We start from the raw sequence: 17,093 nt of genomic DNA, 5'->3' as shown, positions 1-17,093 counted from the left end.
TAATTACTCAAACAACCAAACAACAAGTAAAGACTAAGCCTAAGACTCTAACTAACGAATTATAACCTAACGTCATCCCGGGCAACGGCGCCATTTTGATGACCGAGTTTTTGCCGTCAATACTCGCACCAAAAACAGTTTGTAAAACCCAAGAAAAGTAGTATTTATCGAGGTCGAACCACAAGGATGGCGAGGGTTAGATACTTGGCTTGTTTAAGTTTTTAGTTTAGTCTAACAAATGAAAGGAGATTAATTTCTAAGACTATTATGCAAACTAATATAAAAGTATGCTAAAATGAAAGTGTAGTTGATCAATATGAGAAAGACTACAGCTTTTGGGTTCACTTGGGTAATTGGGCATGAAACAAGGTAAACATGGGAAATGGGTGATGCAGATGGTTGTGGCGGCATTAAATGATGGTTATGGGACGAAGCCGGGATAGTGCTCAATTGATGGTGAGCTGAATTCTTGGTAGCTGCTTTCGTGGTGGTGGAGGTGAGTGACGAAGGGAGCTTGAATTTGGTGATGGTAGGTGTGAATGAAATGAATGACAATGGTGATGAGTGGAGTATAATTTGGTTGATGTTTATGATCAAGGTGAAGGATTGACGTTAGACTTCTCCTTCTTTGAATTGGGTCATTTGCTCTATTCGACTCGTCTTCATCCGTCTCGCCCCTTCTCACTTCACTAATTCACTTTGTCTTTCTTTTATTCACGAATCCATCCCTACAAAATTAAATTACACAAAAGCAAAGCGGTAATATAAACTTAACAAAAACCATTATTCTTATAACATTTATAATAAAGCTAATACATTAACAAATAAATATATTTATTCGCGATAAATAAAATGGAACTATTCAGTACTAATATTATAAAAATCCGACTAGTTATTAAATATAACTAAGACGACTAATTATTATACATTAGTAATTAAATGAGCTATTTAATCAATTAAGCACACAAAATCGAGTCGCAATAAAGTATAAATGAGGAGTAAAACACGACTACAACCGGTTTTTGCCATTTTGATGACCGGGTTTATGCCTAGTGAAATTGATAATCTATAAATATAATAAAAAGGCATGACAGCTGAGTACATGTGGCAATGTCTAACACTAACTAATATGCCCAGGAAAGCCTCCCTTATTTCTCGCTTATCACGCACTCACTAAAATATAATAAAAAGTCATGACAACTGAGTACATGTGGCAATGTCTAACACTAACTAATATGCCCAAGAAAGCCTCCCCTTATTTCTCGCTTATCACGCACTCACTAAACAAAATGAAAATTTAGAAAACCAACAAAATTAAGAGTCATTAGAGCATGTACAATAGAGAGGAAGTAACCTCCTCTTAGCACTTTCTTTCATCGAAGAGGAGGTCTTCTCTATTGTGGACAATGCATAGAACATCCTTTTAGAAAGAGGATGTTCTCCACTTCCTCTAAAATTAGAGGAAGTGAAACATTGGCCCTTGGGCCAACTAGCCAATCATATTTTTTCATTTTTAATATTTACATTTTATTTTTTCCTTTTAATAGAAGTTAAAATATAATTAAAATGGTAGAGGATATATAAGAGGATCCTCTCTATTGTGAACAAAAATATATAAGAAGAGGATGAAGATAATGAAAATTATTGTGGGTCATAGAGAAAATGATGTGTTAAAAATTGAGAGGGCAAAAGAAAAAATAAGAGGAGGATGATGTACTCTCTATAGTACATGCTAAGTCACCATTACTTCAGCCACCTTTTCCTATTCTTCTCCATCTTGAATTTACCGGCTCTTGTTGTCCATTCTCATTCCCTCGTCAACTTCTATATCTCTTTAATTCCTCATTACAAATTGTCTCTTCTCCCTAATAAATCGTAAAAACGTCTTATGTTAATAAAGGTTATCAATCAAACCCTTTATTAATTGGTACCATTCATATCACTTGTGCGAAGATCACATATCACTCACCTTTTGAGGGCTATCGATAAGGTGAGCGTTATTTCCAGTGCGCCGGATTATTTAAAATTTGATTACAAACTGGATTATTTCATTCTATCATCTTACTTAAACAAGATTTCTAACTTTGTCGAAACAAATTGGACATTGTTGTTGCTCTTCAAATGTTGATTAGAGCTCATCAATGAGGTTTTCTCTTTCTTTCTGTTTTATTAGAATGATTTGGTTTATTATGAATGATTTGGTAAATATTGTATCGTTGGGATACATTGATTATTTCCGACTGTTCATTGTATATTTGTATGTATGTATCTATCTTAGGTAGTATATAGCACCTTATTATATTATTCTATTATATATACTAGGAAGGTAAATATAAAGTTACCATAGTAAATATGATTGAATCTTTTCTTTTCTTTTTGGCAACCGGTAAGAAAGATTCCTAAGCCATTGTCATGGCCCGCCGCGCAAGTCTGTGAGCCGGACCATTACGTTCCCTACAAACATAACTAAAACAAAGACAGTGAAAGTTAGTCGACAATATAGCAATATCATCGAGGATGCATGCAATAAGGTAATGTCCTGCTCCATATCCTGCCCATTGGCCCAGGAGTTGTAGGCAATCAGAAGATACTTCCACATGAAGGAAACCGCAATCTCTCACCCATGTAATTGCTATAGTAACCCCTAGGGCCTCCGCCTGTAATGGAGACTCAGAGAAACCCCTTCCGTTACCTTCACCAACCACATGGCCCCCCATGTCCAAAGCAATCCACCCCCACGATGCTTCACACGATTTCCGCCAGCTAGCATCAACCATAAGTCTGATCATAGAGCATGAGCCCGCTGTCCCAGTAAAGTAAACTGGATTCCCATTTCGTAGCGTATTCATCCCCTGCCCTTGTTCCGTACTTCCATCATCGTGTGCCTCACTAGAACCCTGCCCCAAAGTCTTGCTAGTTTGTGTCCTAGCCTCCATAGTCACCCCAACCAGCTGGTTAAGAAACCTGAAGAAGACCTCCGGAAAGTATTTTTCCCCCCTAAATCTAGCATCATTACGCAAGTTCCATATAGACACTATGGTAGCTAGGAATTGGATCGTTGGTACCTCCCAATCATCAAGGGTCCACAGGTAATGAATCCAATTAATAATCCAGTCTCCAGCACTGATGCTCCCTGCTTGTGCAGTGTTCACACCCAGCGATGAGCAAGCCCAAATCCTAGCGGCCACCTCACAATCTTTGAAGATATGGTCAATAGATTCAATAGTGGTACAGCTGCTATGGCATAGGCAACATGACGAATCCCATGGTATATGACGTTTCTCAAATTCCACTCCCACCGGAAGTGAATTTGAAAGGATTTTCCAAACCAAAATTTTCCACGATTGTGGTCCAGGCAGGTGCCATAGCCTAGTTCGGTAAAAATCCTTTCGTTTTACATTCATTCTCGATCTATCCAACGCAGAAGCTTTACTGGCAAAAAATTCACTACAAAGGATCCAATAACCACTTTTAACCAAGTATTCCCCTGTTTGCGTGAAAGACCAAATAGGGTCATCCTCGATTTGGTTCGGTCGTAGCAGAGTAGCTAAGATCCTATTGGTGGTTTCTTCATCAAAAAGCAATCGTATAAAGTGCTGATTCCACCCACCAGTATTAAGCTGTAGGTCCCTGATAGTGAGATCCTTTAGGAAGAGAAAATCTTGACCTAAAATATCGTCTTTGGGGTCCGGGCATTTCCCATTGACCCATTTATTGGTCCAAACGTTCAGATTAGAGGATACCCCCGGTTGCCAGCTTAAGTTGTCAAGGATAAACTATAAGCCATGAAGCACACTCTTCACCCCCCATAATTTGACCCTTGATGGTCGTGGAGTAAGATCACCATTCCAACCAGAATCACCAAAAAAAATTTCTCGGAAAGTTAAGCTGAATAAAGATTTTTCTTTCGAAACAATTCTCCATGCGTGCTTAGACAGTAGAGCTTTGTTAAGGCACTCAATGTTACGAATACCTAGACCGCCTTCCCTCTTAGGCAAACTGGTAAACATCCTGCTACACCAATGGATCGACTTCCCAGATCTAGTTCCTGCCCACCAAAAATGTGAAAGAAGAGCGTTGATCTTCTTGGTCACACTTACTGGAATTTTGAAAATCGATAGAAAGTAATTTGAAATATTTGATAGAACAGAAGAAATTAGGGTGAGACGCCCAGCCGGTGAGAGAAACACACCATTCCATGAAGAGACCCGTTTTGTAACATTATCCAGCAACCCCTTAAAAATTTCCTTCTTTGAACCCTGGAACTCCGTAGGCATACCTAAGTACTTCCCAATACCCTTATTATTTTTGATATCGAAAGTCTTAAGACATATCTAGATCTTACGCAAAGTCATATTAGGGCTGAATAAAAACCCGCATTTCTCCTCGTTCAGCACTTGACCCGATGCCTGGCAGTACTCGTCAAAGATACCTTTAAGAACCGTCACCGCAGTTCCTTTGTCCCTTAAAAACAAAACTGAATCATCCGCAAAGAAGAGATGGGTGAGTGGTTGCACTCCTCTACAGATTGAAATGCCCTTAAAGACTCATTGAGTCTGAGCAGAAGCCACATTGGAGGACAAAACCTCCATACATAAAAGGAACAAATATGGGGATAAAGGATCCCCTTGCCTGAGACCACATTCTGGTCGGAATTGTTTTAGCGGGGACCTCATAAGTAACTGTAGTGACACAGTTCATAATTAGCCGAATCATATTATCGGGAAACCCGTATTTAGAGAGAACAGCTTGAAGAAAGTCCCAACGAACCCTATCATAAGCTTTACTCATGTCTGCTTTGAAAGCAAAACTGTCGGATCTACCCTTTTTCTGGGAATTAATCTTGTAGATGGCCTCATGAGCCAGGAGAATATTGTCAGAAATATTTCGTCCGGAAATAAAAGCATTCTGAAAGTCCCCCACAAGGTATCCCATAATTCTAGTCAGCCGGTTAGTAATGCATTTTGTGACAATCCGCATAAAGACATTGCAGAGGCTTATTGGTCTATAGTCTTTTACCTCCTCAGGATTGTCACATTTCGGAATGAGAGAAATAAAAGTTCGGTTTACCTCACGGAGTACCATACCCAAGTTGAGTATAGATAAAACCGCCTTTGTGAAATCCTTTTTAACAAGGTGCCAACACTTCTGGTAAAAAAATTGCGGGTATACCATCAGGTCCCGGTGATTTCATAGACCCCGTCTGAAACACAGCTCGTCGTACCTCTTTGGCAGTAAAGGCCCATCCCAACAGATCAACATCATCCTCCGCTACTTTAATATTTACATGTTGCAGAACTCTCTCAAAATTGTTTTCCATCGTACCTGATACGGTCGTTTTGTACCAAAAATAAATACCTAAGTTACTACTAACAGAAGTCAGCGGTAAGTAGGGTCGATCTCCACAGGGAGGCTAAATTGCTATCTATCTGTTTAATTCGATGCAATCGGTGTCACGAAAATGGGGGTTTTGATTGTTTTACTAAAACTATTAAGAGATTAAAAGAGAGGAATTAAGAAGGAAGTAAGTTCTAAACAATAAAGAAGGAGACTAAGGTGTCAGGTCATCAATGTAAGCCAGATAAAGATAGCTAAGGTCACTGATAGGTCAATATACCGGTCTAAGGGGCTACGAATATCTCCTTTCGGTCTCAATTCGTCCTAAAACACTATTAGCTTGACTTTCGCCCTCACTAAAGTATCATATTGTTCACTACAGGTCTCACCCCTTCCAACCTTTCGGTCCAGGTCAAGGTTTACCGGATTAACTAGTTAAATTGCGTCGACTCAATCAACTAATTAAAGTTATATGTAGTGATTGCAACATAAACATGATAATATGACGGATCTGCAATCTAATTAATCTAAATCATCGTTTCATGACTCCCCTAACCCTAGCAAAAGGATTAGCTACGCATATTGATGAAACAAATAACAAGAATAAGCAAGCAATTGATTAAAAGAGGCATAATAGAGAAGGAGTAACAAGAATTGAATTGCATAAATTAAATAAGAGAGTAATAGAGATTAGGAATAAACTAATTATGAATAAGAATAAGGGAAGAGAAATTACAATTGATCCGAAAAATAGAGAAATGAAGAACAAAGCAGTCGTCCGTCCCCTCTACTGACTCCAGGGAATGAATGATATGCTATTAGGTCTAAACTACTCTTATTTATACTAAGTAGTATCATTGTTATTAACTAAATATAAGATAAGCATAAGATAAATCTAATTATACTCGACAATATCCTTCTCGCTGTAGCTAGTACTCGATCGAGCATAAATCTACTGGATCGAGTAGATTCCAAACACATTTCCTGCTGCGCACTGAACTTCAAACGGCTGCCATTTCTTCGTTACTTGGTCAAACAGGGTGATTCCGGTGGCATTGGAAAGCTAAGAGGACAAACTTTCATCTCCAATTGGAATCACCTGAATATCAGTTGTAGAAATCGAGATATGGTTCTCCAAAGCAGGCACTAGCAATTTGAAGTTCTTCCCTTGCTCGCCTAGCTATCTTTCTTCTTTGCGCATCTCAAAATAGCTACATTCCCGCTCCAAATTCACTCTTCCTACAAATACATGCTAAACGGACGGTAAAAGGCTTGATTTCACTACTTTTGGGTTCATTCCTGCAAATAAGACAAAATAACCCAAAGTAGCATATTCGGGGCATTTCGTAGCATAAAACCACAATAAAAGCATAGAAATACGTGCATAAAATAGGCTAAAAAGACTATATAAAATGCACGTATCAAATCTCCCCAAACCAAACCTTTACTCGTCCCCGAGTAAACTAAATGCAAACTAATGGAACGGAAAAGATAACTCAGAGCTAGCTACAAATGCCCACTTAAACCAATTTGATGCAGCAAACTAACACCTATAGCAAATAGTCAAATGCAAACGAATTGTATGATGTTTATAATAAAGTTGAACCGTCGACCTTGCAAGACCTTTAAAATCGGACTCTCACGGTTCACTCTTCTCTCATGAAGCAAAGGGTGAACATATATATGTAAGAGAGAAAGAAAAATAGTCGCTCACCTAGACTACGACCAACATAAACATGCATGCAGCTAATATGATAGACAATTCTAACTACCGTACACACATTCCAACCAAACAAGGTCCTCATCACAGTAGAGGGCTTACAAAAATATGGTAAAGTGAGGCAATGGGTAAGAAAAGGCAAAACAATTATGGGAATGTGGAGGTATAGGCGGCCAAGCTAGTACCTAAACAGAACCATATGAGACATATCCATTTCCAACTCAATTATGAATTAAGCACATGCCCTTCATTTGGCATAAAATCTCACCAAACCAAACTGAACTAACTCCTCAAAAGATATGTAAATAAAGCATAGGAGTAGAAACTGACTAATCAACAAACAACATCTCTTTTTTCAAATTTTTCCTTTCTTTTTCTATTTTTCGGTTTCTTCTTTTCTTCTTTTTCGAATTTTTTTTCTTTTCCATTTCGAATTCCTTTTTTTTTCCAACTTTTTTTTTCTTTTTCACGTCTTTTTCATCATCCTCCTTTTCTTCATAAGTTACCAACTCCGAATCAATAGATGCAAGCCAAGTTTGATACAATAGACAATATACCGCAGAACAATCTAAACTAGCTTGACAAGGCAGGCTGAATTTGGAATGTAGCTAAGGGTCAACAGGCAAATTTGGCTAATGTGGAGTTAAATGGATAAAAATGAAAGAAAGGGAAATTGTAAGCACCTCCCTTCATGTGACACCAACCACTAACCCGAATGTATGACGGCAAAAAGCAATTGAATTTCATATACATGCAAATTGATGATACATGTTATGCAAGGAGTAACAACTCACAATCCTACATGAAACTGGTCATAAATGACACCAGTTTATAAGGCTCTAAATCTTAGAAATTATAAGTAGGTTGCCAAAATTTCAGGTCAAGTCTATTCGTTCAGCTAAATTAAACATTAACTCGTAGATATGCAATAAGACAAAGCTAAAAGATAACAGTTTATTGCGAGGCTTAAGCAAAAAGACAATTATAGTGCAATATCATCATTGAAATCTACCGTTCCGACTCAACCTATATGCTAAAAATAATCGTGAATTTTTTTGAATTTTTGAAATTTTCTAATTTTTATGGGATTTTAAATTTTTATGAAAATAAACAACCATGCATACATAAATTTAATGTGATAACAGAAATGCAATAAAAGCAATATGCAGACACAGATATGGATGCACAACCTCCCCAAACCAAACTGTACAATGCCCCCATTATACTAAAACATGGAAAGGAAATGCAAACTAAAGGAGAAAGAGAGTAAATGCGGAAAACTCACAAGATTGCGCGAAGAAGGGACCTCCCAAACCAAACAAAGAACATGGGAGGTCACTAATAGCTCCGAAACATCGTCACAAGAAGCTAAGTCAAGCAATGGGCGTCCAAAACAGCTCGATCGAGAGGAAAAGCGGTCGATCGAGTAGAAAAGTGGTCGATCGAGTAAAAAAAAAAATTTTTTTTTTTTTTACTCGATCGAGTAGAAAGTTACTCGATCGAGTAACTCGTCTTTCTGCAGCTTAAAGGTCGAGTAGAATTCCTGCAAAGATGCAATTGAAAACAGCCCACAAACTAACTAAACAAGCATACTAAAATAGTTTATGGTATAAAAACCATTTATTGCTACTGAAATTAAATAAAAAGCAAAATAAAATCGCCTGGTTGCCTCCCGGGTAGCGCTAGCTTCAGACAGGTCCCAGCTCGACCTTCTTCTCATCATCCAACAGCACAGATCATTGGCCCACTACTAGGCCTCGACGGGACGCGGTAGCTTCAAAGAATTGTCAAGCGGACATCCGCCTCCACGACTTGGCAATGTAAGAACAACGACTTCCCACAAAGATCCGGGTCCCAAACTATTGTCTCATCACGCAGCTTCTTCCTACGCGGTGTAGCTTTATCAACACCTCCTCCTGGGTCGTCTATCCGGCGAGCTCCGGATTCCGGACTCGGAGCACCCATCTCGCCTCTCGGTGCGTGAACTTGTCAAGACCCGTAAGAAGAGAAACAAAACAATGTCCCTCCACGCTCCCGAATGGGGCGGAGGTGTTACAACAAAGAACGACAATATGTGACTCAAAAGACGGCTCAGACGGAATGTCAACGGAGTCTACAAGGGGAATATCAATGCAAGGTATGATAGGTATGGATTCCCTAGGGTCATCGGACTTAGAAAAAACCAAGTCCTCTCCTCCGACCTGAAAGGTAAGTGTCCCTACCCCGACATCAACAATTGCGCCAGCAGTGCACAAAAATGGTCGTCCCAAAATAATGGGAACATTGCGGTCTTCGGGTATGTTTAAGACAATGAAATTTGCGGGAATATAGAAATTCCCAATCCTAACAGGTACGTCATGTAAAGCTCCTTTGACCCGTACATAAGAGTAATCAGCCAACTGGATAGTCGTTCTAGTGCGCGTAAACTTAGCCAATTTCAATTTCAACGCCAGCGACAAAGGTAAAATGTTGACACTAGAATCGAGGTCACATAAAGCATTATCAAACGAATGGGTCCCTATAGAACACGGAGTAGGGAAACGACTTGGGTCAGACATATTAGGGGGGGTCCCATTCCGAAGAAGTGTGCTACACTCTTCAGTCATAGCTACATTCATTATCGTCTCACTAGCATCCCTCTCAGACCAATCAATTTGAGAAATAAAATTAGCATAAGTAGGTACCGAGTGATCATCTCATCGTAATGAGCGCGACATTGAAAGCTCGTATGCGGTCCGAGAAATCTACGGTGTGGCGGAATCGTTGTGGATAAGGAACTTGAACAGAATAGGAGTTGACCGTATGTTCCTTTGTATCGTCACTTGGAATAGGCGTTGGTGACGATTTAACGATTTTCGCAGCTTTCGGGTTGATCGAGCATGTCTATTAGTCGATCGAACTGTTTCCCCTTCGTCTTGATCGATCGAGCGAGAATTGTTGCTCGATCGACCACTTTCCTCCTGAATTCCACTCGATCGAAAGCGATTTACTAATCGATCGAGCACTTTCTCCTGGAAAATCACTCGATCGACCAATGTTAGTCACTCGATCGAGTGATTCCTCCCGTATCTGAGGGCTTAAATCTTCGCATAAACTCTTGAAGTACGATAGGAATTCGTCATCCGAGTCATAGAAATCATTCTCAACATTGGGTGACACGGGTTCTTCATGAGACGGAATGGTGTCGGTGTTGATATAGTGATTACCACAACCCCAAGATTCTTTCCTCTCCCAATTAGTAGATCTTTCCGTTTGAAGCTCAAACTGAGCAATAAGTCGAGAGACGGACGTCATCTTGGCAAAAGAGTCGAAGGTACTCAAGCCTTCCTTCGACAATCTTTCTCTAAACCCGACTAATAGACACTGTAGACCTATCAAAACAGTAAAGAAAAAGATTAGAACGGCCTCAAGGTACTCGGTCTTCCCTTGAGGCGAAAAAAGACAAAATTAAAACAGATAAAAAGCGTCGCCTCCCAAGAACGGCGCCAAAATTTGATACTGGTCGTTTTGTACCAAAAATAAATACCTAAGTTACTACTAACGTGTCGGCGGTAAGTAGGGTCGATCTCCACAGGGAGGCTAAATTGCTATCTATCCTGTTTAATTCGGTCATGTCAGGTGTCACGAAATGGGGGGGTTTTGATTGTTTTACTAAAACTATTAAGAGATTAAAAGAGAGGAATTAAGAAGGAAGTAAGTTCTAAACAATAAAGAAGGAGACTAGGGTGTCAGGTCATCAATATAAGCCAGATAAAGATAGCTAAGGTCACAGATAGGTCAATATACCGGTCTAAGGGGCTACGAATATCTCTTTTCGGTCTCAATTCGCCCTAAAATACTATTAGCTTGACTTTCGCCCTCACTAAAGTATCCTATTGTTCACTACAGGTCTCACCCCTTCCAACCTTTCGGTCCAGGTCAAGGTTTACCGGATTAACTAGTTAAATTGCGTCGACTCAATCAACTAATTAAAGTTATATGTAGTGATTGCAACATAAACATGATAATATGACGGATCTGCGATCTAATTAATCTAAATCATCGTTTCATGACTCCCCTAACCCTAGCAAAAGGATTAGCTACGCATATTGATGAAACAAATAACAAGAATAAGCAAGCAATTGATTAAAAGAGGCATAATAGAGAAGGAGTAACAAGAATTGAATTGCATAAATTAAATACGAGAGTAATAGAGATTAGGAATAAACTAATTATGAATAAGAATAATGGAAGAGAAATTACAATTGATCCGAAAAATAGAGAAATGAAGAACAAAGCAGTCATCCGTCCCCTCTACTGACTCCAGGGAATGAATGATATGCTATTAGGTCTAAACTACTCTTATTTATACTAAGTAGTATCATTATTATTAACTAAATATAAGATAAGCATAAGATAAATCTAATTATACTCGACAATATCCTTCTCGCTGTAGCTAGTACTCGATCGAGCATAAATCTACTCGATCGAGTAGATTCCAGCGCACTTTTGCTGCTTTGCGCACTGAACTTCAAACGGCTGCCATTTCTTCGTTACTTGGTCAAACAAGGTGATTCCGGTGGCATTGGAAAGCTAAGAGGACAAACTTTCATCTCCAATTAGAATAACCTGAATATCTGTTATAGAACTCGAGATATGGCTCCCCAAAGCAGGCACTAGCAATTTGAAGTTCTTCCCTTGCTCGCCTAGCTATCTTTCTTCTTTGCGCATCTCAAAATAGCTACATTCCCGCTCCAAATTCACTCTTCCTACAAATGCATGCTAAACGGACGGTAAAAGGCTTGATTTCACTACTTTTGGGTTCATTCCTGCAAATAAGACAAAATAACCCAAAGTAGCATATTCGGGGCATTTCGTAGCATAAAACCACGATAAAAGCATAGAAATACGTGCATAAAATAGGCTAAAAAGACTATATAAAATGCACGTATCAGTACCACTGGAAGCCCTATAGCGATTGTGATGAGTAGTGGAGTACAATGTGACAAAGAAGTCTTGGAACGAGTTACTCACCTCGGTTGGTTCATAAATCCAAGCACAATCCCTTCCTTTGATGCCGAGAATAAAATTCCTTCCCGCCCTTCCTTTAACCCAGTTGAAAAAATACTTTCTTTCACGTGTCTCCATCAACCATCCATTTAATTTTTGCACGCTGCTTCCAGTAAGTTGCAATCGCCTTGGCAAATTCCCGAACCTCCTCATGCACTCTCGAGTAATCCTCTTCCGATCCACCATTGATCACCTCCTCCATACCCTTCTCAAGCCTAGAATCAAAATCATCACACTTGCCCGACCATTCCTCCCGTTTATCTAAAGTCCACTTTATAACACACTGTCTCACCCTTGATAGCTTTCTCATCACACGGAAGGCTGGTGAACCCACATCCCTTAGGCACCATGTTTCCTTTATGCATGATAAACATTTGGGGTAGTCCAGGGCCCAAGCGTCCAGTTTATACGGCTTTTTATTTGAATTTTTTGTAAGGTTTAAATCAACCTCAATAGGAGCATGGTCAGAGATTTGTATTGGAAAATGCTTAATACCCGTGTCCGGGAAAAGAGTGAACCAATCTTTCGACGCTAATGCCTTATCAAGTCGCTCATAAACTCTTTTATTCCCTTGCCTATTATTGCACCATGTAAACCGCAGCCCTTTAAACGAAATATCCAATAACTCATTCCTAACTTTCCAATTGATAAATTTGTATGCTCCCGGAATTTGGCTTGAGTTAGAACTATGCTTATCACAAGCATACTCGACTTGATTAAAATCACCCACGATTAGAAAAGGATACTCAAGTTTCCTTAAGCTTTCCTCGAGTTGTTGTAAAATTGGGAATCGTAAGCAAAGTTGAGGTGCACCATAAAACAAAACAAGATACCAAGGAAGGCCATTATATTTCTCAACAAGAAGGATCACAAAATTAGGAGATGACTCCACCACACTCATAAGTGCCTCCTTTTTCCACCCTACCCATAGTCCACCGGCCGTCCCCAAAGGATCAACACCGGCCGTTTTAACGAAGCCTAAGGATCGAAACATACTACTTATATTAGCTACCTTACATTTTGTCTCAATTAGAAAAAGAAAATCATAATATTTATTATTATTAAGTGCCCTAAGTTTAGGAATTGTAGGGGCGAGCACATTGTTAAGACCCCTACAATTCCAAATCAAACCGCTCATGGTGATAAAGGAGGTTGAGAAGGGCCAACCTCCGCAAAGCCGCCATCATCATGATTGAATCTTGGTATGTAATATTATACACTTTCATTATTCCGTAGAACTTATGATGGGTTCAGTGGGATGTAGATCCATTGACCGCAACAAAGACATGAGTATGGAAAATTAGTGAATTCATGGTTTTCCTTTTGCTCTTCCCCTTACGTTGGAATTGATCGGCCGTACCCCTTAGTAGCGAACTAGCGACATCATTTTTTTACTACTTTTTGTGCCGCTAAGTATGTTAGCTTAATTTGATTTCAGGACTACGTACAAAAAATATAATGGAGTACTAGATAACTTCCGTTGTAAGGTAAGCTTCTATTTATGTGTACATGACTATGTGTAAGTAGCCAAAGAGAAGATTAAGACGAACTAGACATCATGTTGAATATGTGTAAATTATTATTAAATTACAAGGGTGGTTGTTTCTTTTGTCTAGATGGAATTGCTTCCTCATAGTACACGATAAGCCTAAGTAAATGGGTGCAATTTACAATAACAATAGGTACAATGGTCTTTTAAGTATTCTTTAACAATTAAATTATTCTTACTGGGTTTAAAAGAAAATTGGTTGACAGGGTTCTTGACAAACAAATAAATTATCCCTATTCCTATCTTTACTTGATGTACGCGGGTAAATATAGTCGTCTTTTATGCATTTTAATGTCGCACAAGTTCCATTTTGAATATTAGCTTTCTCAACGATTTGTTTACTACGGAAAAAAAAAATGTGTTGTGCCTTAATTGATAGACGAGGGACGTGAGCTAATCCTCTAATCATATTTTAAATTTGTACTAAAAGACTCTTAAAACTTGAAGAGTAAAGATCCATGATGAGTGGTGACATAGATTTTTTTTTTAGCTAAAATGTGAGTATATATTTATATCAAAAAACCAAACGTCCATATACAAGATTAGGGGTTCGAACCCCGTAGAGCTCAAAAACTAACCATACCGCAACCAAACCTACTCAAACATATTCTCATTGCTTATCAAAGCAACTAAGCCAACCATTGGTGCTGTGACACAAACCAGGGCCTGCTTTGCTGCATCCTCTTCTTCCTGCAATATCCTCAATCTGTTTTGCTACAAATTCAGCCTCCGAACCGAGTCATCAAGTCTTGTATTGTTTCTCTGGTACCACATAGTATATAGATTGACATTGAATACCATAGTCATTGCTTTCCACTCAGACTATTTTCCCTCCCATTCGGAGCTCATTAAGACTAGGGAATGATCTCCCCAACCCAGGTAGCAACAAAAATGCGATTCTCGCAAATTGTAAGTACATTCATAGAAGAGATGAGCCATCGTTTCAGGTAGCTCCCCACAGATTAAGCACAAGTTGTCCTCACAGAAACCAAACTGATGCAGTCTGGTTTTAAGATTTAATCCTTCCTGCATAATAAGCCAAGTGGTGACATAGATTGTTCACCATAAAAACAAATTTTGTTTAGAATAAATTAACAATTACTCCTTTTTATAAATCACTTTTTTAAAATAACTCCCTTATGAAAACTTTTTAATAATTTACTCCCATAAAATGTTCTCAGGTCAAAAATTGCACCCACTTCAACATTCCGGTAAAAATTCTTTTATTATGACAATTTTGCCCCTGTGTCAATATTTAGAGAGTAGCTGCTTTAGACAACCTACCTTTCACGTTTTACTTCATTTTCTGATCAACAAAGGTGGATTTGTGTTATCCAAAATTCAATTCACAAAATTCATTTACAATTTTACAGTTTTTCCCCCTCTGCCACTTTCATTGCCATTGATTTAGATAATCAAAATTCATTTACAATTTAACATCATCACCATAATTGTTCATCATCACAGCAACTATTCAACTCACATCCATCTCCGTTTAAAACCCGACATCGGAACGAGTTCAAATCAACAGCGCGAAAACCTGACACCGGAGCTACACCAATGATCCAATTTCTGGGTTTGAACCCCTAATTTCTGGATTCAAAATCCCTAATTTCTCGCCATCCAAAGTTCACCCGATGGAATCAATTAAATCCTCTTGCTTCCTTCTTCCTTACTTCTTTACTTCAATTTCATACCCAACTAGGCCAAGCCAATTGCTCGGGTCACTTGAACACAAATCACGACCCGACCACGATGATTAATGATCGATCGTCGGAGATGGAGGTGCGCACCTGATGGCCGTCTTGGTGACAGGCGCCTGGTCACGATGGTAGAGGAGTATAACGGTGGTGATCGTGCCATCTGGGCTCAACTAGTGTGTCAAACGGCGTTCAATTGGTGGCTGCAGGTGGTTATTGCGAGACTCGGCGAAAGAGTTAAAAGAGCAGGAGGTTGTCGGGTGTGGATGAGTAAGAGTGGTGCCGTTGAACTGAGACCGCCAGAAGAGGGGAGAATTGAAGTGGATGAATGATGGGAAGAGTATAAGGGAGAGAGAAAAGACATGGGAATAATAAAGAGTAAAGGAGGGCATTTTCGTCATAAAAGTATGCTTTAAATCAAAAAATTTGAATTTTGATGGAATATGTCACTGGATTGTCAAAATGGGTGCAATTTTTTACCTGAGAATATTTGAGGAGAATAAATTATTAAAAAGTTTTCATAAGGGAGTTATTTTAAAAAAGTGGTTTATAAAAAGGAGTAATTATTAATTTACTCTTTTGTTTACACCCTTTTGGAGGAGAAAGTTTTGTTAAACCCATTTTAAGTCTAAAAGAATTTCATTCTAAAATGACGACAAGGAGTAATAACTCAATTTATAAAGTAATGATGATGTCCCTCCTAATTTTTACAAAGTCTGATACATGTGTGTAAATTACATAATGGAGTTGTTAACAAAGGTTAAAATTAAGACTAAACACACCATTTGATGGGAGAGTTGGCACCCTTATTTTATTATTGCTATGATTGCAGCCTAATTTGGTGTCTAATTTCTGTGTAGGAACTATGGATTTGATTTCAATGGCTTACATCACGGGAAATTTTGAGTTATGATGTATTTAAGTTTATTGTTAATGTACTAGATTGTATGTATATTTGTATTGGTTGAGCTATAACTGATTTACGACGTGAGCTTAATTTGGGGAAGGCATAATGTCACTCCGAATACTAATGTCACTCACGTATGTGAGACAGTTAATGAATTTTGTTGTATATGCCCTTAGACTTAACTTGTATTATTGTAACATTAACAAAAATGGTGGTGACATTATCATTTCCCTTAATTTGTGTGTGGTAGTCAATGAATATTGTTTATTGTAGCTCTAATACTTGTCCTTCAAGTCTTCATCGTGTGGTCGTCTCTACTCTCTACTCTATATATATTGCATATACTTCCTTTTCCTCACCGTGTCAATATGGGTGATGTTTTACTTTCATTGAAAGAATAGCTATCGATTAACCATGTCATTGTATCATAGTATTAATGCTCAGAGTTATTACATATAAACCTTAAACATTCCGTGTATTGCACAAGTCACAAAACTAGTTATCAATAACAAGCAAAAATCTAGTGAACAATTTGTAGAGTGAGTGTTATTGCACACAAGCAAACAACTATAATTGAAAGTCAACTGTTGACTTTGAGAAATCATTTTCCTATGGCTCCCTTTTTAACCCAATTAATTATACCATATTTCTTCACCTCACCATTATCAGCCAACCATCACAATAACCCCCACTATCGTTATGATTGGACCCCGATAAATACTACTTTTATTGGGTTTTACAAATTGTTTTTGGTGTGAGTATTGACGGCAAAAACTCGGTCATCAAAATGGCGCCGTTGAAGAAAATATGAAGTGGTTGTGTAAATGGGTG

The 17,093-nt window shown here is 38.6% G+C and overlaps 1 long non-coding RNA gene across 1 annotated transcript; it reads left to right on the top strand.

The window, feature by feature from the left end:
* The first annotated feature begins 1,543 nt into the window (after positions 1–1,543).
* Positions 1,544–16,529, top strand: LOC141611910 (uncharacterized). The gene is made up of 3 exons (XR_012528887.1): positions 1,544–1,990; positions 13,545–13,593; positions 16,216–16,529. It is a non-coding gene; the product is annotated as an uncharacterized LOC141611910 (long non-coding RNA).
* The last annotated feature ends 564 nt before the right edge of the window (positions 16,530–17,093 follow it).

Source organism: Silene latifolia, chromosome 11 (genome assembly GCF_048544455.1).
Source record: "Silene latifolia isolate original U9 population chromosome 11, ASM4854445v1, whole genome shotgun sequence".
NCBI lineage: Eukaryota > Viridiplantae > Streptophyta > Magnoliopsida > Caryophyllales > Caryophyllaceae > Silene > Silene latifolia.
This window is presented reverse-complemented; position numbering and strand designations above follow the sequence as displayed.